Source organism: Lissotriton helveticus, chromosome 12, assembly GCF_964261635.1.
Source record: "Lissotriton helveticus chromosome 12, aLisHel1.1, whole genome shotgun sequence".
In the NCBI taxonomy this organism is placed as follows: domain Eukaryota; kingdom Metazoa; phylum Chordata; class Amphibia; order Caudata; family Salamandridae; genus Lissotriton; species Lissotriton helveticus.
In genome coordinates, this window is record NC_136073.1 from 231,219,820 (window position 1) to 231,247,125 (window position 27,306).

Sequence of the window (27,306 nt, forward strand, 5' to 3'; positions counted from 1 at the left end):
TTCCAAAAATAAGATGAATTAACTGCAGTCCAGTCTCCTTTTAGGAAAATATGCTGTATTTAAAATAAAGATTCTTTATTGAAACTCAATCACAGACTTCGCAGTCTGCAGACTCTTGCAGGATTGTGGCCTATCGCAGAGGATTGCAAACGAATGGATATTAATTAGGCAGCTCATTCAAAGACCCTCTGTGACTCCGTATTTTGTGAATTCACCTATTTATACATATGTCAGTTCACAAAATTCTATGCTGTTTGCAACATGCATGAGGCCCTCAGTTAAATTTCACTTTTTTTCTCCTTATTAAATGATTCAAAACAAGTTTTCCTGTTTAAACAGCGGTTCACCGGGACCAAGAGAGATTCTCGGGGTTTACAGCCCTGAGGAAATTCTCACCACAGCAGCAGCATCTCACTCTGTAGGTCTGCCGGGCAGTAGGTACCACCCGCGGACTCCTTCCAAGGCGTCGATTCCGATCCGGTAAAAAGCGCTCCAAATTGCAGTTCGGAGCGTTTTTCCCCGTACGAATCGCACCTGTAGGCGTCCCTGTACGAATCAGCAAGTACGATCACAAATTAAAGTGTCACTTCGTACGACTCGTAAAAAAGACCGTACAAATCCAAAATCCATACGAATTGCAGTCGGCTGACGCACCACGCAGCGTCCGTACGTAAATAGACCGCGCCATCCGACCCAGGAAGTACGATCCGTGTTGTACACACTCCGTACGGCTCTTTTGCTACGAGAGCTCTAAACTACCGTAAACCCACACTCCGGCAAGACCCGCACCCGGTACACGACAAGCAGGACATGAACGCCATCGTCCGTCTCATCCCTATCCTGTACGGCCACCACCTCGTACTTAAAAAACCGACGACGGCACAGAAGGTGAGCACAACGGAGTCCAACATACCTGTACGTGTAGCCAGACGGCCACATCGCCATTGCACGATTGTAATGTCTGGGTATGTTGCGCCACACACTCCCGCACATCACTAGTGTAATACAGAGGGAGGCCGCATGTTCGTCATCGATCACGGGGTACGGTACGTCACCGCACAACAGTAGAGTAATACGTGGGCGGGGCCACCAACGTCATCGACCATGGGGTACGGAACGTCACTGCACATCAGTAGAGCATACGGTGACAGGGCGAACCTATGCCATCGACCACGGGGTACGGAACGTCACCGCACATCACTAGTGTAATACGGTGACAGGCCGCACCTACGCCATCGACCACGGGGTACGGAACGTCATCGCACATCAGTAGAGCAATACGGTGACATGGCGAACCTACGTCATCGACCACGGGGTACGGAACGTCACCGCACATCACTAGTGTAATACGGTGACAGGCCGCACCTATGCCATCGACCACGGGGTACGGAACGTCATCGCACATCAGTAGAGCAATACGGTGACATGGCGAACCTACGTCATCGACCACGGAGTACGGAACGTCACCGCACATCACTAGTGTAATACGGTGACAGGCCGCACCTACGCCATCGACCACGGGGTACGGAACGTCATCGCACATCAGTAGAGCAATACGGTGACATGGCGAACCTACGTCATCGACCACGGGGTACGGAACGTCACCGCACATCACTAGTGTAATACGGTGACAGGCCGCACCTACGTCATCGACCACGGGGTACGGAACGTCATCGCACATCAGTACAGCAATACGGTGACATGGCGAACCTACGTCATCGACCACGTGGTACGGAACGTCACCGCACATCACTAGTGTAATACGGTGACAGGCCGCACCTACGCCATCGACCACGGGGTACGGAACGTCATCGCACATCAGTAGAGCAATACGGTGACATGGCGAACCTACGTCATCGACCACGGGGTACGGAACGTCACCGCACATCACTAGTGTAATACGGTGACAGGCCGCACCTACGTCATCGACCACGGGGTACGGAACGTCACCGCACATCACTAGTGTAATACGGTGACATGGCGAACCTACGTCATCGACCACGGGGTACAGAACGTCATCGCACATCAGTAGAGCAATACGGTGACATGGCGCTCCTACGCCATCGACCACGGGGTACGGAACTTCACCGCACATCACTAGTGTCATACGGTGACATGGCGAACCTACGCCATCGACCACGGGGTACGGAACGTCATCGCACATCAGTACAGCAATACGGTGACATGGCGCACCTACGCCATCGACCACGGGGTACGGAACTTCACCGCACATCACTAGTGTCATACGGTGACAGGGCGAACCTACGTCATCGACCACGGGGTATGGTAAGTCACCGCACATCACCAGTGCAATAGACGTATGGGACATACGACTGCTATATCAACGTTAGTCTAACTGGTGTATAGTAAACACATTCACCACTGCCCACCACTGCCCAGCATCAGAGTGCCCACCACTGCCCACCACTGCCCAGCATCAGAGTGCCCACCACTTCCCAGCATCAGAGTGCCCACCACTTCCCAGCATCAGATTGCCCACCACTTCCCACCACTGCCCAGCATCAGAGTGCCCACCACTTCCCAGCATCAGAGTGCCCACCACATGTGAACAAGGTGCTAGCTAACTACATGACGCAACACCAAATTCTAGACCCATCACAGAATGGCTTCAGGCCAGGATTCAGCACCGAATCCGCCCTGCTGACCACCATCGAACACTTACGGAACATCCTGGACGCCGGTCAAAGTGCTGCGCTGATTTTACTCGACCTTAGCGCAGCCTTTGATACGGTCTCCCACTCTATCTTACTAAAACGTCTCGAAGCTATAGGTATCAAAGACCTTGCTCTAGAGTGGTTCCGATCATTCCTGACTAACAGATCTTTCCGGGTCTCTGCTCCCCCGTTCATATCCCAGCCTTACCCCATAGAGCAAGGCGTCCCTCAGGGATCGGCGCTTAGCCCGTCCCTATTCAATCTTTATGTCCAGCCTCTCGCTGATATAGCAAAAGAATGGGACCTGACGCTAGTGTCGTATGCTGACGACACCCAGCTCGTCATCTCCTTGACTGAAAGCCCCTCGATCTCAGCGGCGAGATTCAAGAACGGGTTAGAGGCAGTTGCACGCTGGATGTCACAGAACTGCCTCCAGCTGAACGCTGGCAAAACAGAGGTGTTGCTTCTGGGTAAAAATCCTGACTACTGGACTGATCATTGGTGGCCGTCCGCACTGGGCTCTATCCCCCCCCCCAAAACCGTGGTAAAAAACCTTGGTGTCTGGGTGGACGCATTTCTTAATTTCCAGACCCACACCAAGAAACTGGCTGCCACCTGTGTTGGCCTGTTGAGGAGTCTTCATCCGATCCTTGGCTTTTTTGACCACCATACGCGCCAAATGATAGTCCAATCTACCATCCTGGCTCGACTGGACTACGCCAATATTCTCTTTCTTGGCCTTAATAAAGCTGAGATGGCGCGGCTACAACGTATACAAAACTCTGCTGCCAGGGCAGTTGTAGGCCTCCCTCGTAGGTGCTCTGCAAGAAACACCATCCAGAAACTTCACTGGCTGCGCATGGAAGCCCGAGTTCAGTTTAAAGCCCTCACTACTGTTTTTAAAATTCTCAAGACTGACTGTCCTGGCCTCCTGTGTCCACTCCTAGAGCCCTACACCCCTCAGCGGGCCCTACGCTCCTCGGGTCAAAACTTGGTGGTTACCCCACGTATAAGGCTAAGCAGAATGGGCGGTCGCTCTTTCAGAGTCTTGGGGGCAAAGCTCTGGAACTCCCTGCCACCTCACATTCGCTCCATGACTAACCTGCTGGCCTTCCGCAAAGCGATCAAAACATTCTTATTCTCCCCATCTTAATCTCTTACAGCCCGTCCTTTCCTTCTCCCCCCTCAGGTTATCGTTATAGTTCAGCGCCGGGACGCCTCGTTGCTGGGGCAGCTGTTCGCGCTTAATAAAATGTTATAACATAACATAACATAACTTCCCACCACTGCCCAGCATCAGAGTGTCCACCACTTCCCACCACTGCCCAGCATCAGAGTGCCCACCACTTCCCACCACTGCCCAGCATCAGAGTGCCCACCACTTCCCAGCATCAGAGTGCCCACCACTGCCCAGCATCAGAGTGCCCACCACTTCCCACCACTGCCCAGCATCAGAGTGCCCACCACTTCCCACCACTGCCCAGCATCAGAGTGCCCACCACTGCCCAGCATCAGAGTGCCCACCACTTCCCAGCATCAGAGTGCCCACCACTTCCCAGCATCAGAGTGCCCGCCACTGCCCAGCATCAGAGTGCCCACCACTTCCCAGCATCAGAGTGCCCACCACTGCCCAGCATCAGAGTGCCCACCACTGCCCAGCATCAGAGTGCCCACCACTTCCCAGCATCAGAGTGCCCACCACTGCCCAGCATCAGAGTGCCCACCACTTCCCAGCATCAGAGTGCCCACCACTTCCCACCACTGCCCAGCATCAGAGTGCCCACCACTTCCCACCACTGCCCAGCATCAGAGTGCCCAACACTGCCCAGCATCAGAGTGCCCACCACTTCCCAGCATCAGAGTGCCCACCACTTCCCAGCATCAGAGTGCCCACCACTTCCCAGCATCAGAGTGCCCACCACTGCCAGCCTCAGAGTGCCCACCACTTCCCAGCATCAGAGTGCCCACCACTTCCCAGCATCAGAGTGGCCACCACTGCCCAGCATCAGAGTGCCCACCACTGCCCAGCATCAGAGTGCCCACCACTTCCCAGCATCAGAGTGCCCACCACTGCCCAGCATCAGAGTGCCCACCACTGCCCAGCATCAGAGTGCCCACCACTGCCCAGCATCAGAGTGCCCACCACTTCCCAGCATCAGAGTGCCCACCACTTCCCAGCATCAGAGTGCCCACCACTGCCCAGCATCAGAGTGCCCACCACTGCCCAGCATCAGAGTGCCCACCACTTCCCACCACTGCCCAGCATCAGAGTGCCCACCACTTCCCACCACTGCCCAGCATCATAGTGCCCACCACTTCCCACCACTGCCCAGCATCAGAGTGCCCACCACTTCCCACCACTGCCCAGCATCAGAGTGCCCACCACTTCCCAGCATCAGAGTGCCCACCACTTCCCAGCATCAGAGTGCCCACCACTGCCCAGCATCAGAGTGCCCACCACTTCCCAGCATCAGAGTGCCCACCACTGCCCAGCATCAGAGTGCCCACCACTGCCCAGCATCAGAGTGCCCACCACTTCCCAGCATCAGAGTGCCCACCACTTCCCAGCATCAGAGTGCCCACCACTGCCCAGCTCGTACATCAAAAACATACCATTGTCAACCTCATTACCCTCAGGAGATAGACACATTTTAGCAGACCTAAATGTGAACATCACACCAGCTCCCAGGCACCCAGCAGTCACAGACATCATCACACAAACTACAACTCTGAAAAGCAAAACATTAGCTTTATTCAGCGGAATCACAAAAGAAAAGCAAATTAGAGTCCTCGCTCATTAAAGGCCAATGGCCAGTCCAATAGAGTCTCTGCAACAGTTTGTGCCTCCATGGGTGTCATCTCACCCAAACCTGCCTGCACATGGCGTTTAATCAGCTGTGCTGACTATGGGGGCACCATCTGTGTAATCCTCCGACACCGCATGGACAGGAGAGGGAAGGACAGGTGGAGTGGGTGCAGGTGAAGTGGATTCATCCACACTGGTTGGGGCATTGCCGAAAGTAGATTCAAAAACCTGGCTGCACACCTCAGCCAGGGCGGAAAAACTACCACCTGAACCCGGGGACACATTGGGGGTGGAGGTACAGGGTTGTGAGTCTGTCCTACTGGGTGTGTGGATGCGTGTGTGAGGTGTCTCCCCTCTCCCTGTGGGTGTGCCTACTTGCCCTTGAGACTGTGTGCGTGGAGCTTTGAGCTTCTTATGCTGTTTGTGTGCGCTGGGTGTGTCTGACCTGTGGCGTGTGCGTGTATGCTGTGTAGGTATGTGAGAGGCAGAGGTGGATGGCTCTGAAGGAGGGGGGGGAGAGATGCTGCTGGGTGTAGAGAGGTGCCGTCAGTGTTGATTCAATGGCAGCCACACTCCGACGCAGATCAGACATGGCTGATGACATGCCCTCCATGAACGACACCACCTGTGTCATCAGTTGTGTATGTCCATGGAGGACAGACAGCATGGATGTCTGACCTACTGCAATCTGCCGGAGTAGGTCCACAGTCTCAGCACTGAGGGCAGCAGGGGACACAGGGGAAGGGGCTGCGGTTCCGGGAACAAAGGAGACACGGGGGCTAGCACGGACCCTAGGCACACCAAGGACTGGGAGGTTGGAGATGGGACTGGAGGAGGGGAGGGCAGCCAAAGATGAAGGAGTGACCATTGCTGCATATTCCCCCCCCTCCTGAGAGTCTGACTCTGAGTCGTCGGCATGGTAAGATGTGTCAGTCACATGTCGTCCGGCCTGCAGACTCTCCTCACACTCTGTGCCACTGCCTCCCTCTGACACCTCAAAGCAGGTGGCACTGTCGGTGTGTCCCTCTGCCTGATCCGCGCCTGTGTCTCCTCCAGATTCAGATGATGATGCTGTGAGCAAGGAGAAGAATGAAAACATATCAGTCACCTGTACACATCAGACATATCAGCTGCAAATCATTTGGCCTCATTTCTCAACATGGCATGCATCATGAGTCACATGACACAGAACTCTGCATAACGACAAGTCTACTTGTGGGCAAATGTCAGAGACACAACGCTCAATGTAAGGTAGGAGACAAGGTATAGGCAAGGAAAATACTTGTATGAGAGACACAATCATGATCCACTGCCTGACAACAGGATAACTGATGATGCATCACAGTTCATTAGCCAACCCTGCCACCCAAATCAAGACCTGGTCATGTTTGATTCGCTTTGACTCTGTGCCACATTAGAAAAGTCCTGGGCGAACTGCCATGTGATGCCATCCTGGGACCTGAAACAAGTGTTCCATCACCTCACACTGCCATCACAGCTTTCTACATCCAAAGTCACATTGTGTGGCAGACCATCAATACAATGTACAAAGAACATGCAACAGATGTTGAGAATATGCACACACGCACTGCCCAGTGTGAGTATGCAGAAGGCCAAAATATAGCACATGTACATTGTGCACCTGTAGCTAACACAAGATAATTAGAAAGTGTACCATGGACAAAGGCCACTGAGGCTGACTTGTGCATAAAACACTTGTTGAGACTCAAGAACAGTGCCAAAATATGAAGAAGGGCAGACACAGTGCACATGTGGTGCTACATTTAAGGTACCAACAGGTGTCACATACCCCCCTACAAAATGATGATGTGCAAAGGAAGATGCATACTGAGACATTGCACCATAGGAGTACATGTCAAAAACAAGCATTAGCCAAAGCAAACCTCTAATGTGGAGTAGGGCAAGGCATGTAAAGAAGCAGCTGCTGACAGAGGGACAATCAAATGCCAATGCATGAAGTGCCTGTCTGACCACACCACTCAAACTATGGGAGTGTGACCATGCCTTGGAGCTCTTCAGGTACCATTTCACACACACATGACTACAAACAGACATGTACCTACCCCCTTCGTGCTGCTGTCCCTCCTGCAACTGCCTATGGAGGTCTGGGAACACCACTTCCAGGACCCGGAGCATGTTGGGGGTGAGGTGGCGGCTTCCGCCATGCCGGCGTGGAGCATCCAGCTTCAGCTGGACTCGGGCGATGCGGCGGCTCCAGCACCGGATGTCCTGCCACCTCTTCTTTATGTTTCAAAGCCTCCTGCGAGGCCCCCCCTCTCTCCTGACAGCCCTGGCGATGTCCACCCATATTTCACCCTTCTCATAGGCAGATACCTGTCACAAATGTAAAGTTACAGAACATCAGTATACCTGGTCCATGTTCCCAAGACACCCATATGTGCACAAAATACATGAGGACAACAGGGCATCGTATGCCACACACATTTGCGTCATTGTCCAGGAGTATGTGGCCTGTGTGCAAACACAACTGCTTTGCATGACATTGAAATTCTACAGATGACATGAGGCCTGCAAAACACTCTTTGAGCATGGCACTCACTGAACAATATATGCTATATCTGGGTGCAATGCAGCACGTGACATGCTGTCACACACCACACTACAACTAATAACTCTCTTGTAACAACACTGTGCACCCTGGCACTCACTCACAACAACATTGCATCTATCCACTATACATACACAGTGGCTATGATGTCACACACACAACAGGTGCACACTCCAAGGTATTGCACACATCACTCACCTGATCCTCTGGTCTCCCATACAGCTTGCTGAAGTTTGGCAGGAGGGCATCCAGCAGGGCCTTGTTCTCACCATCAGTGAATGCAGGTGCCCTCTCCATGTTCAGCTAATCAGGGTCCAGAGGATTCAGAGACAGCAGCTGTGGTTACCACACCAATGTTGTGCAGGCAAGTGCCCTCCCACAGCCACATGCTGCCTTATATCTGTGCTGCAGAGGGTCTGTGAGTGCAAGGAGTAGTGTGTGATAGGCCACCATAATTTGCATCCTATGTTCCATCCAATCACATCACACCTAAGCCCATGACACACATATGCATGGTTTGAAAATAGAGCCAGAGCTGAACAACAACTTTCGCAACATTGTATACTTTTTCCAAACTGATTCTTCCAGGACACCTGTAGGAGTTTAAAAAAACTCCGTATCCATGACAACCTGGTTGCATTTTGAACAGTACACAGTTCCCCTAGTTGTTCCCTATGCATTTTTTTAAATTCACACCCAAGTACGGTGACATTGCCATTGCCAATGCTACACATTGAATGGTGTAACGATGCGTACACACGCACGTACCATTGGGGTACGCTTAGCTCGCGTAGAGCCGAAATGCGACAGGGAAACGAGGCAGATGCACGTACCATTGGGGTACGCTTAGCTCGCGTACAGCCGAAATGCGATAGGGAAACGAGGCCGACACACGCACGTACCATTGGGGTACGCTTAGTTCGCGTACAGCCGAAATGCGATAGGGAAACGAGGCCGACACACGCACGTACCATTGGGGTACGCTTAGCTCGCGTACAGCCGAAATGCGATAGGGAAACGAGGCCGACACACGCACGTACCATTGGGGTACGCTTAGCTCACGTACAGCCGAAATGCTATAGGGAAACGAGGCCGACACACGCACGTACCATTGGGGTACGCTTAGCTCGCGTACAGACGAAATGCGATAGGGAAACGAGGCCGACACACGCACATACCATTGGGGTACTCTTAGCTCGCGTACTGCCGAAATGCGATAGGGAAACGAGGCCGACACACTCACGTACCATTGGGGTACGCTTAGCTCGCGTACAGCCGAAATGCTATAGGGAAACGAGGCCGACAAACGCACGTACCATTGGGGTACGCTTAGCTCGCGTACAGCCGAAATGCGATAGGGAAACGAGGCCGACACACGCACGTACCATTGGGGTACGCTTAGCTCGCGTACAGCCGAAATGCTATAGGGAAACGAGGCCGACACACGCACGTACCATTGGGGTTCGCTTAGCTCGCGTACAGCCGAAATGCGATAGGGAAACGAGGCCGACACACGCACGTACCATTGGGGTACAGTGCGTCAGACATGGTCAAGTGAACGATTGTGTAGGCAGCCTCCCTGTCCACCTTCATGTCACCATTGGGAGAGTTACACCAGGAAATCACACAGCAGGGATGTAGTCTACACTCATGTCAACGATGTGGATGCATACATCAGCATGGCACACATACATCAGGATGTGCCAGGTGTGGCAGACATTGAAGAAGCACAGGGATTGTGACCCTGTGCCTCAGTTGATGTGTGAATAGCTTGCACAACATGTCATCAATCATGATGCACATGTGCATCACATGCATTCAGCAATTTCCACCCGATTAACGTCACCAACATGTTGCGAGGCACATGAACACTCGAATGGCCCACAATTCAGTACAGGGAACTGGCACATGATGACAGGAACATGCCCACTGTCACAGAGGTGTCATAGCCGCACAGCATGACCCTGTGTGACCACGTCATGTGTGTGCCATGTGCGACATTGTGCATGCTGTTAGCATATGCGATGAACAGGTCAGTAACGTATTACTCACCTCAGAATATCCCCACATGTCATCCTGGACATGGCAATATCCGTAATACCGTACACTTGTGTGTTGGTGTGTAAATCCTCTGGCTCTGCAAGTGTCCTTGGCGTTGTGTGTGCCCTGATGACGTTATCTGAGTAGTCATATGTCACCTCTGCGTGCACACGTCAGGTCCTCTGTTTGTTTGTCAACACCAGCGCAGGTCCGGTCTAAGTAAAAGCTTACACATTTTGTACCCTAAATCATTGTACAAACACTTCTGACCATTTAGCTTTTATTGTCATACTCAAGACCGTGCCAATAGGGATGTCACTTACAAAGCCTGTGAGGAATGAAAACGCCTCATGTTGGTGAGTGACCCTCACCGTCTGTGTCTCCACGGTTTTCACGTCAGGCACAACAACAAGAGCTGCTCCAATTGCGGGGACCAGACATATGAATCCAGGTGTGATTTGTCCCACAAGCCACTCAGACTCCAGCAGTTGGCACAGCACCACAATAGCTCATGGTTGGGATGTAGGACGAGTGCATGTGTGTGGGTGTGGAGACATGTGAGCCCCTTATTAGTACATCATTCCCCATGCCAAACTCGTCAGGTAAACAAAAGAAGTCAGAGATGTGTAATTGCATTAACAAATAACCACGATGCTAGTGCAATGCTGCATGGGATTAGGGTGACAGCGACCACACGGCTCCATCAGAATTGCAGCCGTCGTAGCCAGCACCACGACCTACGGTCCCAGCCCTGCATGTGACACAGGAGGAGTAAGTGCACTTCCTCATGTCCATGATGTCCCTCACCCCGCCCACTGACTCAGCGTCAGCTTCTGGCCCACCGTACCCGTCTGGGGGCAGTAGCGCCTCTGTTGATATGCCCCTGACGCCATCACTCGCTGAGTGACGGACGCAGCCGGTGCATACGTCCCAGAACCGCTGTGACAGACATGATCGGAATGTTCATCCTGGTCCCCGCTGGTTCAACTCACAACCTCACTGCCAGATCTCCCCCAGGTGTCAGCCGTGGCGCCATTCTGGGGTGGTGCTGGCCCCGATACCACACACTGTACGGCTCCGCTGTGGTAACTGTGTGGCAGAACACCGCTCTTAATGCTGCTTGGGAATGTAAACATCAATGAGCCGGCCACACCTCATTACAATTGGCGCAAATGAGTATTGGGAGGGTCATGAAGACCCACTGGCACGTGAGTGTCAGTCCCAAGACCACAGGACAGGTGGACTGGGGGATGCGAGTGTTGTGGACACCTAGCCAGACACTGGTGATGTCTCAACTCAAAAGATGTATTTGGATGAGTGGGCAACGTACAGTGTTGTGTTTATGTGGGCGGTCGGAACCATGGCCCTTCATCTCCCCGTTGCTGTGGTGGGGACCAACTTGTCACTGAGGTCCTTCAACTACACTAACGCTACGCTGAGCCTCTGCAGGCCTATCTTGATGAAAGTACTGTATGTATATTGGCAAGCATGTACAGCCACGCAGCATGTTTGTCTGTAGATAGGCACGTTGTCAGACCCCCACTGCCCTACCCGGACTGACCATGTTCCCTGTCCTACCACCCCATCCCAGGAAGCATCTGCATCCAGGCCTCAAAACCACAGAACACATTCCCGTTAGCTACGCTGTAGAGGGTATCCAAGAGGTACAGGCACTACGCAAAGATGTCATCATCCTACCTGACTCTGGGAGTGATGTTTAGCTACTTGACATCCATCTTTGTCTGCTACCCACACTCTCTGTGGGATATGTTTGTGTAACAGCTGCCAGTGTATGCGTTGTAGGTACGGGCAAAACGTGGCCACGCCCTTGTCGGATGCCAATCTACAACACTGGTTTTGTTCCGGTGTGGCCTGGATAGCCACCACTCACTGGTCAGATCGATGGCACCCAGGGAGGCTAATTAGTCCTAAGCTATGTATGTATTGAAATGTGACACTTTGCTACTGCCTACTGTTCTTACAGATATTGGTTTACAAAAGGTAAGTAACTAGTCCTTGAAAGTTCTGTGCATCTGCTGTAGGAGCATCTATGTTGTGTCCTTGCTGTGATGGCAGGGTTACTAATGTACACGCACCATGCCACGTGTGTTAATGACCCGTTCACATGTGTGATGGCTTCACAGACCATCAGTGACAAATGTAATTATCATGCTGTATGATGATGGTCATGTAATTGTAACTGAAAGTACACACCGCAACATGACTAAGGCTGAACAGTGCAAATGATGGCACATGTGGTGTGTGTGTGTATTGCAGTCAGCCGTCTGGATGTGCAGACAACCTCCTACTGACATTGACATGACGTGTCTCACTGACATGATACATTGTCATGCTCACTAAGACCTTTCCATCTGATCGTTTGTATGCATGTCACATCCATTCCACACACTACAGGTATTTTCCTTCTCCGCGGAGGAGTGTGTGGGAGCTGGCATCAGTGTGTATCCCACGCCACACTCCAAATTGTCTACATTATGTGAAGCAGTGTTGCTTGTGCCATGTACATTGTTATAGTCTTAGTCAGACAGTTGAAGACATTTCCTTAAAATTGTGTCTTGCAGGGCACCCCCTCTGGAAAGGCCGTTGCCTGACTTGGAGGCCATGAGGGAGCGCAACTGCATCCGTCGATATCGGTTCGGCAGACAGTTGATCAAGGACCTGACGGGCAGGCTTGAGGCTCACCTACAACCACGCCACAGGTATCCAACTGCACTGACACCCAAGGTAAAGGTGATGGCAGCCCTCCATTTCTTTGCCACAGGTACGTTCCAATTTACCATAGCTGATGTGGGAGGGATGTCTCAGACCATGTTTAGCAGGGTATTGGGTGATGTTTTGGGAGCAATGTTGCTACACCTTGATGAATTCATTACATTCCCTACTCCAGAAGAGTTGACAGATGTCAAGGGGGAATTCTATGCCCTGGGCCGCATGCCACATGTAATTGGTGCAATTGATGGTACACATGTTACTCTTGTCCCACCACAGGCTCAGGAGCAAGCGTATCGCAACAGGAAACACTACCACTCGATAAATGCCCTGGTGGTGTGTCTTGCCAACACGATTATCTCACATGTTTGTGCACGTTATCCAGGATCGTGCCACGATGCTTTCATCATGAGGCGTAGCAGGGTACCACAGATGATGCTGCAGCTGCACAACCACCGGGCATGTATAGTTGGTGAGTATACACTGTGAGCTCTGTATGTCAGTATGTCACAACTTCATGATCTGCATCATATGATTCACTCTTGTATATGATGTCAATTTGCAGGAGACGCTGGATATCTAAACATGCCGTGGCTAATGACTCCGCTACGCAACCCCAGGACAGCTGCAGACCAGCGTTACAACAATGCTCATGTGAAGACCAGGCAGGTGATTGAACGGACCTTTGGACTCCTGAAGAGCCGGTTCAGGTGCCTGGACAAGACAGGCGGAGCCCTCCAATACAGCCCACGCAAGGTGTGTGACATCTTCACCGTGTGCTGCATGCTACACAACATGGCAGTGGAGAAGGCCGTGCCACTCTACCTGGATCCTGATGAGCTGGAACATCCGCCCGTTGAGGATGAAGGCCTTGGCCAGGATGCCAGTGACGAGGAGGGTGAAGATGATATCCGCGGTCACCTCATCCGCAACTTCTTTTCATGATGGTGAGTCATTTCATCTTTTATGTAAAAGATGGACTATAGAGTTGCATGGGTAGCATGCTGTGTATGCAACAGACTGTAAGCAAGATCACTTGGATGTGTGTTGTGCTGCGTCACACGTTCAGTTGTAATGCTACACACATACGTGCTATGTGTGCACTTGGAATGTACAGGTGTCATACTACATCTGGCTATTCAACAGACATTGACAAAATGACATTATACAGAACTTGACCCCTTGTGTGCCACTCTCATCCACAGCTCGCCCTGCCTGTTGTCCGTTGGGGTACATCGTGGTCATCCTGCTACTGCTCATTATGATTGCAACGTCAGCCACATCAACGGAGCATGCTTGGACATGTGGAGAAGTCAATTTGGGTAAGGACTCATATGAGGCTGTTTAGCGTTGGTATGTGTAGAAACGTGTGATACATGTTCATGTGCATGTAGTGTCACCTTGCATACATGCTACTCCATTATGTACCTTATGACATGTATGGCCACTCCCATGACAGGATAGTCACCCCTTCTGTCATCTGTTGTACTTTGATACTCTGGTGAATGCATCAATGTGTGTAGACATTGCCACAGCAACATTGCACATACCATGGCATGACATTGTGTTAGAGGTCACAACCACGGACTCTGTGGGGGATTGCAGCCTCACTGTGTGCATTAGAATGTGACTGGATCATCACCTCCAGCTTGTGGGCCAGTCCAGTGTGATTACCATGAAACCATGTGGTGTCGGTGTTGCCCAGTGTATGTTCCACATCTTAGGACAACTGCCCTGTGAATCAGTTAACATGGATGCATTGCCCCTTGCAGCAGTATATCATGTCACTGTCATGCCGTTACCTCAGTGCAGGTTGAGAATACTGCTACGCCAGCCTTCACAGTGAGTAGCAGTGATGTTTTGATGCACATGATGCCATGTATGTTTAGCATGACTAAGTACAAAGTGTGAAAGATGCATATGTGAATTTTTGTGTTGCACCAGTGGAGTGCGGTCATTCACATGAATCTCTGGTCGCCGGCACCATTACTGTGCTATGGTAGGGTCTGATTATGTAGCTTGGATGGACATCACTTGCACTTAATATTTATTGTACCTGCATATCATGTTTAGCATTGTGATGCATACTTGACACACCAAAAGACTGGCTACAGAGTGCCTTCATTGCATGTCGATCATTAGCTTCCTCATCATATGTGATACTAACAGCTGTTGTGGTTTTGCTCAAGTTAGCCTACATGGCCCTTATGGCTAACCAATATCAGATACAGACTTTAGAGTTAGCGGTAGTTGGATTTCCATATGTTTCCATTTGTTACTGAGGTCCACCTCATCTGTGCCTGGGAATGTGTTTATACTACATAGATCTTTTTGCATGGGTGCTCACTTGTGAGCGTTACACATGACTCTAATGGATGACAGACTGTCCCAGTTTTTATGTGTCTGTGTCACAGCATCGTATCTCATGTGATGGCATGATTAATCATCATTATTTTTCACCAGTCAGTACACTTCACAGGTGTGACTGGTACAGTGTAGCTAATGAGGTTTTTGAAGAGTCTGTGACATGAGAATGTTGTCCTAATGCTTATTTGCCTCTGTTTCAGGTCTCCCTCCCAGCAGTTCCCATCCTCTCCTTCCCTCGCCTGATCACCCTTTTGTGTCTGTCGTTTGTACTCAGACCAATGGGCTATTTGGAGGTGGAACCCTTAGAGCATCACACCACTCTGATGAAGAAAGGTACGGCCAGTCGTTGACAGCCTTGTAGGTATTCGTAATGCGGCATTACAGGTGACATCATGATTAGTGTAAATTGGACTTATTGACAATGCACATGTATGTTTGTGAAAGCTCCATGAGCTCACAATGTAAATTATCATGTTGTGCATGACATCTGACTCCTACAGAATATTGTGCCTGCTTGGGGCTCAACACACATGTCCTTCTAATGTGCACATATACTATTTTGAACGTAGTTACCTCATGCTTGTTATGTGTGTAACTCTATATTGACCACACGCATGGGGTGGGTGAAGGCTAGAATACTATGTTGTGTGTGAGGTACATGTCTTTGTTGGTGCAGTTTGGATTTGAACACACTAGCTCTTGTATACACCTGCTGACGCTGTGTGTCTTGTGCCCCACTTGACCGTAAGGGCCCTGATCCAGTGACTGTGATCTGTGGTGATTACTGTGCCATTTTGTTGTCAGTGAGCCTGAGTGAGGCAGACACTCCTGCCTTCACATCCACATGTCACTTTGTGCATTGCGGGTGCCCTTGTGTTATGTGTTTGCTTAGCAATTAGTCACACCCCTCATGCCGTCATGTCTTCACTCATTGCTGCAGCTGCATACACAGCCACCATGCAGCGCACACTATCCAGGAACACAGACACCTACAGGATGACCCTCCTTCCATCCATTAATAGAGCATACTCCTGCCACCCTACACACAGACAACACGAGACATTCACCCTCGTGCTATCAAAATGCTTTGTACTCAGCCATAGCTGCTGCTATGCGGTGTGTGCAACACATACTGGCACGACTATGCAGATTCACATGACATTGGGTCTACGTACCACCAGGTCATGTGCCGTGTCCGACACACACACACACCTTACATAGGCACAATATTGTACAGTGTTAGCTTGTCAACACCACTAGATCAGAAAACTGTTAGCTTACAGTCACGTGCCAGAACACAACATGCTCACACCACTTCAACATTGCTGTCACAGTCAGTCAAGTTGGCACATGGGACACACACCATGACCCTGTCTCTTGGGTGTGGTGTGATTTGGCCGTTCTGGGGTAGGTATTTGTCTGATGTGTGTTGTTGTTCTGTATGCGTTGCTCCCATTACAGTAGTATAGTACTTGTAGCTCCATAGGGGTAGGTCACCTAATCAGGTGTGATTGTCTAGAGTGCTCCAGCCCATTGCCCACAGTCTGTCCTGCCACCGTTATCCTGTGCGGCATTAATCACATACACAGTAATGCATCATGCTGATGGTAGCTCACATACCCGAGGACACAGTTGTAGGTACTCCCTACATGGACTACTACTTTTGTGACACTGACATGTACTCCTCAAAGTGACTCTCCTGGGCCTGCCTGTGCTAGCAGTATTGGGATTCAATCCCCCCTCCAGCATTGACTGTCCCACACAGGTGTGTCTTACCATCCATGTATGTAGTTTGTGGAAATTTCTGACCAATGTGTATCCTCACTCAGATTCTGATCCAAGTGTGTGGATGACTGCTGTTTGTTGTATACCTTGCATTTTTGACATTTGCAGACACATATACATGTATGCTGTTTCAAAGATTACTCACCAAATGCGTATGATGTTTAGATTATTTATTGGGGGATCTTGTGCAGGAAACGTGAATAGGTGCTGTACAGAAAGGGGTGGAATCCAAAATTCACAGCTGGAGATGAGATGCCTTACAGTTTCAGTCAACAGAGTCCAGGCCACAGTGCCTGACATCATTGGGCAGACTGTGACCAGCAAGTCCATGTGGGAGAGTCGCATAGGGGATGCTGTTGCACCCAGGGGCAATATGCCAGGTCCAGTGTCCTGGGAGATGTCCATGGGCCACAGGCCCTCAACGTCTTCGCCGTGGACGACCCACCTTCCTTGGGGGACCCTCATGTGCAGGCATGGACGGTGCATGGGACGCTACGTCCGAGGGTTCCTCCTCCTCCTCCCTCTCCTCCCTCCCTGTGGCTGGTGTTGCACTTTGCCGTGATGTTGCTGGCCTTGTGACACAGGGAGGGGGCTGCATGTTGGCAGCCATCTGACGTAGCACATGGAAAATGTCCCTATGCACCATCAAGAGCTGAGCCTGGTGTGCCTCCACCCGTCCATAATGCAGGTCTTGCCTGGCTATTTGCTCTGCCTGCTGTTCTCTGACCTGGTTGAGGGCCTCCGCAAGCTGGCTTACCTCCCTGGTGTCCCGCTGGTATGCCTCAAGGATGTTTGTGAGTTCAGGCATACAGGGCCCTGCAGCTGGCTGGCCAGATTCTCGCCTCCGCCTTGCGCCACTCCCACCACCCTGACCCACACGAGCACGGCCTGCGCTTGTGGGCACATCCGATCGACGGGCCCCCCGAGTGCTGGGAGGGTGGAGGTTGTCACCAACCTCAGGGGCGCCCGACAAAGGGTGTCCCTCATTTTCAGACTGGCTCTCTTGTGAATCATGGGCAGGGCTCCGACCTGTCTGCTGGGATGTGGTGGGAATAGGTCCGGTGGTTGGCAGAGATTTAGCTGGTACAGTTGCTGCAGGGGTTTGGGATCCAGAGGAGCCAGGTTGGTTGGGGTCATCCACAGTGCGTTGAGGGACGGCGCTGCCGGTGGGGTCTGGGTCCTGCTGAGCCTGGGACTGGGATCCTTGGCCCCCTGGCTGGGGGGGAGATCCGCACGTTGCCCTGTGTGTGGGAGAGACAGACACTGTTAAGGCAATATCAAGTGAAATGTGGTTTGGTTATCCATTATCAGCATCACTGTTCCACAAGCTATACATTGTTGACATTGTACAGTTGTGTATTTAGTGGTAGAAAAAACAATTGTACGATGGGGTATTTACATTCTTCCAATCTCTTGACAATGACTGACACAGCCATTGCTGTGTCTTGTGTTGCCGGCACCACACGTGTAAAGCATTGGTAAGTTTCACGCAACATCCTGGATACGGTGAAAATTCTTATGTGTGCGTCAAGCATGCACAGAGTTTAGATGCAGCATGTTGATGTAAGAGACAGAGCATCATTATTTAGCATGTCAGCTACTACTTTGGATGTCTTTTGCTGTTCCATGCTGGCCAAACAATGCCAACACCCCTGCACCTGTACACCCACTTCTAGATCATGGCTTTAGAACTTGGGACTTCTGTAAGACGCATCACCTTGTCAATACCCATGTCCATGTTGGTACTTATGTGCATCCACAAAGGTAATGAGATGGGGCACGTGCTTTTTTAGAGAGGCACAATGGACTGGAGCTTCTGTTATGTGCATGTATGAGTTGTATGCATATTCATATGAGTGCGTGTTTTGTTGTGGTACATGGCAATTGGGACAGTGTTGCAATCCAACGCCTGTCCCCAGGGGATGAGTTTCTGTAAGGGGTGTGTACAACAGGCCATGCTATTACTTTGTTTGTGAATTGCAAGCGTCCATTGTTCATGATTTGGCTGTCCCCTCATGTGGCATGCTGCCATAATCGTGGATTTGTGTTGGTGCACAGGATGTGTGACCTTGTCCTGGTGTTTGTGTTTGCAATGAGCACAGGAGGGACTTGTGCTGCCTACACCTGTGCCCATTGTGTACTACAGAGCTTTCCGAGAAGTGTGTCCTGACACAGTACAGTGTTGACAGCAAATGGTGGGTGTCTTCCAGGCGCATAGCAGATGTTTGCTGGTACTTGTGAGACATCCCTTAACATTCTGCTCTATGGAGTTTGTGAGGCCTGTGCAGTGCTTGTGTGCAACTGTGTGTGTGCCCCAGGGAGGTGCGTTGAGGTGACAGAGGGACGAACACTGACTGATGGAGACAGAGGGAGAGGGAGAGGGAGACAGAGGGAGACAGAGACCGAGGGAGACAGAGGGAGACAGAGGGAGACAGAGACCGAGGGAGACAGAGGGAGAGGGCGACCGAGGGAGAGGGAGACAGAGGGAGAGGGCGACAGAGGGAGAGGGAGACAGAGGGAGAGGGAGACAGAGGGAGAGGGAGACAGAGGGAGAGGGCGACCGAGGGAGAGGGAGACAGAGGGAGAGGGAGACAGAGGGAGAGGGCGAGACAGGGATGGAGACAGGTAGATTGTGCTTGCTCTCTTGCTACACTGCCTTACTTTGTCACAAAATGATGCATCTCTGTAAGGTGTGTCAGCAAATAGTAAATATTTAGAAGCTGTGGTCTAGTATCTTGTGTGATCTTTACCTATCCCTGTGCATTGGTCATTATGCTTGTGTGTGTCCCTGGGACATATGGCATGAGAGCAGCCTCTTACCCTACACATTGCACCCTATGTGCCTCCCCCTTGCAACTACCACCATTTGGTAGTGTACTGCTTGGACTCATGGCCACCCACCCCATGCTGCTGGGCACTGTTGTTAGTCTACCCATGTAACTTGTGTTTTTTGTACACTCACCAGACTCAACGGCTCCTTCTATTCCATGTACTCCCACCGCTGGCAGTAGGACCATGACCTTCTCCTCCCAGGGCTGGTATACAGCAGGTCTGCGGGGACCACCGCCTCCAGTGTGGTGTGCATTGGCGTAATCCTGTGCCATCTTCTTCTTGACCATCCTCCGCAGATCGTACCACCTGGCCTGGCATTCATCCCTGGTACGCCTGATGGGTGCAACAGCATTGACCCGGTCTACGATCCTCTCCCACATGTGTGTTCTTTCTGCCAGGCTGGTCTGTCTGACCAATGCGCCAAACAGCTGCGGCTCGACTCTGATGACTTCATCTGTAAGTATCTCCATCTCCGGGTTAGTGAATTTTGGATTCTTGTGTGTGGTCATGGTGTGTAGTGTATGTGATTGAGGGGTTGATGGTGTGTATGAATGAGGGTGTTTGGGTCAGAATGTGAAGGGGGTGGTGTGGGTGTAGATGAGATAGGGTGTATGTGTGAAGGTATGTGTCTGCAATAGTTTGTGTGCTCTCAGTTTCCTCGCAAGAATGGGTATGTTGCAAAGGATGATGGGTTGTATGTGTGGTCCCTTTTATTGGTCAAATGGTGGGTGTGGCTTAATTTGAATTGTTGGGGTGGGTGTTATATGGGGTGGGTGTTGGTGTTGTCCTCTGTTTGGCTGTGACCAGGACATTGATTGTCAAAGGTGTGTACACAGGAGACATGTTCAGTGTGGTAGTGCGACTCGTTAGCAAGGTCCTTGTGGTCGTTTTGGTGTTGGCGTTATGTGTGCGTGTGGTACTTGTGCGTGCGATTGACTGGTACGGGCCGTTGGCGGGTGGGGGGGTTCGCCCAGGCTTGGCCGAGGGGTGTGCGTGTGGTACTTGTGCGTGCGATTGACTGGTACGGGCCGTTGGCGGGTGAGGGGGTTCGCGTAGGCTTGGCCGAGGGGTGTGCGTGTCGTACTTGTGCGTGCGATTGACTGGTACGGGCCGTTGGCGGGTGGGGGGGTTCGCGTAGGCTTGGCGGAGGGGTGTGCATGTCGTACTTGTGCGTGCGATTGACTGGTACGGGCCGTTGGCGGGTGGGGCGGTTCGCGTAGGCTTGGCCGAGGGGTGAGCGTGTCGTACTTGTGCGTGCGATTGACTGGTACGGGCCGTTGGCGGGTGGGGGGGTTCGCGTAGGCTTGTTGGGGGGTGTGCGTGTCGTACTTGTGCGTGCGATTGACTGGTACGGGCCGTTGGCGGGTGGGGGGGTTCGCGTAGGCTTGGCCGAGGGGTGTGCGTGTCGTACTTGTGCGTGCGATTGACTGGTACGGGCCGTTGGCGGGTGGGGGGGTTCGCGTAGGCTTGGCCGAGGGGTGTGCGTGTCGTACTTGTGCGTGCGATTGACTGGTACGGGCCGTTGGCGGGTGGGGGGGTTCGCGTAGGCTTGTTGGGGGGTGTGCGTGTCGTACTTGTGCGTGCGATTGACTGGTACGGGCCGTTGGCGGGTTGGGGGGTTCGCGTAGGCTTGGCCGAGGGGTGTGCGTGTCGTACTTGTGCGTGCGATTGACTGGTACGGGCCGTTGGCGGGTGGGGGGGTTCGCGTAGGCTTGGCCGAGGGGTGTGCGTGTCGTACTTGTGCGTGCGATTGACTGGTACGGGCCGTTGGCGGGTGGGGGGGTTCGCGTAGGCTTGTTGGGGGGTGTGCGTGTCGTACTTGTGCGTGCGATTGACTGGTACGGGCCGTTGGCGGGTGGGGGGGTTCGCGTAGGCTTGGCCGAGGGGTGTGCGTGTCGTACTTGTGCGTGCGATTGACTGGTACGGGCCGTTGGCGGGTGGGGGGTTCGTGTAGGCTTGGCCGAGGGGTGTGCGTGTCGTACTTGTGCGTGCGATTGACTGGTACGGGCCGTTGGCGGGTGGGGGGGTTCGCGTAGGCTTGTTGGGGGGTGTGCGTGTCGTACTTGTGCGTGCGATTGACTGGTACGGGCCGTTGGCGGGTGGGGGGGTTCGCGTAGGCTTGGCCGAGGGGTGTGCGTGTCGTACTTGTGCGTGCGATTGACTGGTACGGCCGTTGGCGGGTGGGGGGTTTCGCGTAGGCTTGTTGGGGGGGTGTGCGTGTAGTATGTATTGGTGGAGCTTGCAGTGAGGCGAATGTTCCGTACGAATCAATGTTGAAGCGTGAATACTTTGGCCCGTACGTATCTCGCTCAGGCCTTTTGTTCCGAATCGGAATAGTGAGTTTGTACGGCCTGATTACGAATCGTACGGTGGTCTGCACGAGGCTTATTCGTACGGGTAAACGGATGTCATTCGTACGGGTCGTAGAAAATCGTACGGAAATCAACGGAAACGGATCGGAATTCGGAGGTCGGACGGTAGTTTCCCAATCGTACGGATTTGGCTACGAATACGATTCGTATGGTGTATTATTTTACCGGATCGGAATCGGCCCCCAAGTGTGTGTGAGGCTACTTGGTAGGTTCCCTCCCGCAGGCCCATGCCCTGCTTGATAAGCTGAAGCGAATTCTTGAGAAGATGGTGGTTAATGTGATAGGAGCCCGGTTGGAGGAGGAAAGCTCAGACTAATTTACCGAATCAGGGTCAAAGGGGGGGGGGGCGGGGGGGGCACAGAGTTTGACTTTACGATTAAAAAGAATGCCTACCTCCCTGTGCAATATTACCTACTGCCATGAGCCATATTACAAATTTGTTATAACTTTTTCATCTTTAACAATACTCACAATAACACTTTGGGCCGTAAAATGCCTATTGAGTTTATCAATAATGGAGATTAGCAGCAAAACTCTGTCACCCAAGAAAAGAACATCGTAAGATGAACATAAAGATCTCCTTTTGTGAAATGAACACAATATTCCTCTACCTGGAACGGTTTCTCAAATTCTCACTATAATTGATTCAGAATATTTTGCAAATGTGATTAATTAATTAGATTAACCTTTAAGCTAGTTTAATAGATGGAAACATGAATTGGTGAGATAAAATTAGAACCAATTATTCTAGAACTAATATTGCTTAAGTTTAATGTGCATTTCAGCTTCCTGTTCACTGCAGGAAGCATAGAAGTAGGTGTAATGTTGCACTTCGGACACCAGCAACCATATCTATCTATCTATCTATCTATCTATCTATCTATCTATCTATCTATCTATCTATCTATCTATCTATCTATCTATCTATCTATCTATCTATCTATCTATCTATCTATCTATCTATCTATCTATCTATCTATCTATCTATCTATCTATCTATCTATCTATCTATCTATCTATCTATCTATCTATCTATCTATCTTATCTATCTATCTATCTATCTATCTATCTATCTATCTATCTATCTATCTCTATAGAGAGAGAGATAGATAGAGATATACAGATATATATATGTATGTATATGTATATGTATATGTATATATATGTATGAATGTATGTGTATGCATATATCTATATATATAAAAAAAATTATATATATATCCACAACTCTCGTCGCTTATCCTTCACCAGAAGAACGAGTGCAGACCACAAGTAGATGCAAATCTTATTTTTGTAGTTTATTGAGTTACATCCGCTATGACGCGTTTCTGCCTTTACCGGCCTTGATCACATGACAATGCTACAAATGGTCATTGACTCTTTTAAAGTGACGAGTGCTCCACATGTGGCTGATAGATATTGATAAAAGATTTTCCGACTGTGCAAGTAAGACATAATATACGTATAAATACACATTTTACTGCACCTCATGGACAATCCAATACATGTATTGGCATTCACGCATATAGATATATTGATTATGCATTCACATTTTTTACTGCATGACACAGTGCAATTCCATTAATGCTGCATTTACTCACATAGCATTAACCGTCTGTGCAAATTAAAAGGAGTGAACATTTTTACTGTGTTTTCCCCGAATCCTTTCCAGCCAGTATTTGTTCTCCAATTTACTCCTTTAAAGTGACAAGTGCTAGCTAGCTACCGGATATGATCAACATATTAATGTACTTACAATGCATTTGACAGGTCATAATACTTGTATAAATACTATTTTCTTCCCATTATGGATTTGGCATCAACGGATTGTCCGACATTCATCAGATACATAAAATATCTCTCATGGTCATTCGATTACATTATACAGATTACCCTATATTGCCAATCCTGCCACATTTGTTTCATATCTCAATAAAGTTAGTGTGCAAAAAACTAAAGTGTATATGTGTCTTCGAGTGAAAATCCTTCTCAGCCAGGATTTATTTATTAAAGTGCATAATGCTTAAAGTGCCTAATTTGTGCAATTTGTGTTAAATAACTGCAGCTGCATATTATATTCTTATACAGCATTCGAGGAAATATATATAATTTAATAATTTATGGATTCCTTTGAAGAGTAGTTTAAAGTATATATATAACAGCAAGCAAGACAAAAATGAACAAAATTAGAACTTACTGGTGTGTGCACCTGGTCCCTTGGGGGATGAAAAGAGTGATTACAGGAGGTAAAAGATATATATATAAACATATGATGGAGCACATTGTACTGTGGGTACGTTACATAGACGACCTGTTCCTGATTTAGGAGGGAAACACAGAGGATTTGACCATCTTCCTCAAGGGTCTCAATAACAACTTTCAATTGCAATTTACTTATAACATCAGCAAAGCAATGATTAACTACCTGGATATTCGTATCTATATAAAAAATCAGAAGATCTGCACGACACTCTTCCGTAAGTCAACTTCTATGCCTTAAAATGTGAATGCGGCAAGGAATACATAGGTAGCACCGTGAATAAACTAAAATTGTGTATTATGCAACATCTGAGGGCTACAAAGAACAAAGACTTTTCTTATGCAATCGCAAAACACATTTGGAATGTGCATCGTGGCAATTTTGATAACTTAAAGTACCATGGAGTGGAAGACATCCCTCAGAACATCAGAGGTGGAGATCGTTGTTGTCTATTGAGACAAGCTGAATCCAGATGGATCATTATGAAAGGAACAGAGATTCCATGGGGCCTGAATGCAGATGCCGAACTACATAATTTCCTATGAGGAGAATTTGGGACAATTTAGCTGTAGAGAACACTGACCCATGGTGAAAAATGTGTGTGTCACCAAAGAAAACATTTCTATTATAAATAGAAATATTGTGATGTAGGGAACAGCCAGAATATAGGATATACACACATCAGAAAAACTAGTTATCCGGCTTCTGAAGATGTTTTTATTAGGATATTTCTATCAGGTTGTTTATCTAAAAGAACAGAAGAAGAGCTAAAACCCAGCAGAGATGTGATGATTTCCCATAAAATGGTCTTATTGTGGCAAATTTTAATAAATTGGGGCATACCTTTGGTTGGGGCAATTTAAAGTGTTATAAGTTCATGAAAAGGGAGCTTAGGAACAATGGTTTATATTAGAATTTGGGAATAGTGAAGCACTTTATCGAAGGTTTAGAGTCCACTTTCTCTCCATCAACAACAGAAAAGGGACGTGCCTGGAATCACTAGTGCTTCATATCTCCCCGTCTATCTGACATCCTATTAGGACCAGACAATAACGGTCTTTAGTGTGTATTATTATTATTTTTTACATTTATTTTTTACATTTATTCTTCAAATCTGGTACTTCACCAAGATTAGATAACAAGGACCCTTCATTATACTATATGGAATTCATCAATGTATACTTCATGAAGGGTCCTGCATGGTTGATGTGATACTTATTCACTGCTCTAACCCCCAAAGACCATCTTTACATATATAGGGAAACATTATCAAATCAATCTAACTGCCGAGGGTCCTAAACTGCTGTTATGGTGTATTTCTATACATTTTAATATTGTACGAATATATAGGGATTCAGACTCTATACACATTACACATGTGTTTAATGTCACGCAGTTGCCAGGTAAACTCTTAATTGTTGCTGCAAAAGTAAATATATTTAAATGCTACATGAATTTATAATGTAATTGGATTTCAAGTACTTTACAAGTTTATATAGGTATTCATGCAGCTGAAAATGTCTAAACCTAAAATGAATGTGATAATTTTTTCCCTTAAAAGATACACCTTTTCTTTTCAAACATTGTGGGATTTTTTTGTTAATTGGGGGCGGGTCAAACCAACCCCTTTTTAAACACCCTTCACTGATTCTCACATGACCCGGACGAAGGCCTCTGGCCGAAACGCGTAGGTCGTCTTTTTGTTACCTGACGCACTTTGCATGGTTGAAACTTAAGGAGAAATGAAAAAAGAGAAAAAGCAAATAAACATGAAGTGAGCAACTTGAACTTACCTGGATTTGCTGTTTGGTGTGCTGCCTTTCTGTGACCCTCTGGGACTTGGTCGTTATTGCTGAGGGTCTGCACGGAAAACTTCTTCCCTATATATATATATATATATATATATATATATATATATATATATATATATATATATATATATATATATATATATATATATATATATATATATATATATATATATATATATATATATATATATATTCACTGAAAAAACCATAGGTTATAGACCATATATAGTTAGGAATTAGCATTTACAAAACCTTGAAAATTCACTGAAAAAACCATAGGTTATAGACCATATATAGTTAGGAATTAGCATTTAAAAAACCTTTTTTTACTCACACAAAACCATTGAAATTCCATATATAGTTAGTAGTACTAACTATATATCGCGCACCCGCAATCCACTGCTGATCATGTCACATATTACATCATTCATGACATGGTCAGTGACATCACTGATGACATCACTGATGACATCTCAAATGACATCACTGATGACATCACTGATGACATCTCAAATGACATCACTGATGACAACATCCAGTGACTGTGTATTTCTGTAAAGTTAAAATATGTCTTACATATTGAAGAATGAGTGGATGTAGAAGTGTCTGGATGAAGGATTTAGTAGGTGCATGACTGACTGTATGAGTGAGTGGTTAAATGTGTCTCACTGAGTACATGGGTTAGTGACTGAACTGTGTTAATTTGTGCATCATTATGTTTGTTGTTCTGTAAACTGCTGCATGTGTTGATCAGTAGCTATATGAGTAAGTATATGGGTTATTGATTGGTTGCTCAAGTATTTGTATGGGAGACGGAGTGTGTGTGTGGGTGGCTGGGAGGTGTATGACTCTGTGCATAGATGTGTGAGCAGTTGATTCACTAGATGTATGGGTTCAAAAGTGCATGTGGAAACAGCTGTATGGGTGGTTGACTGTGTGCATCAGTGTATTGGTGAGTGAATGGATATCTCAGTGCTACATGTCAAAGTAAGTACATATGTAAAACACAGTACATGTGAGAGTTGGCATATATAAATA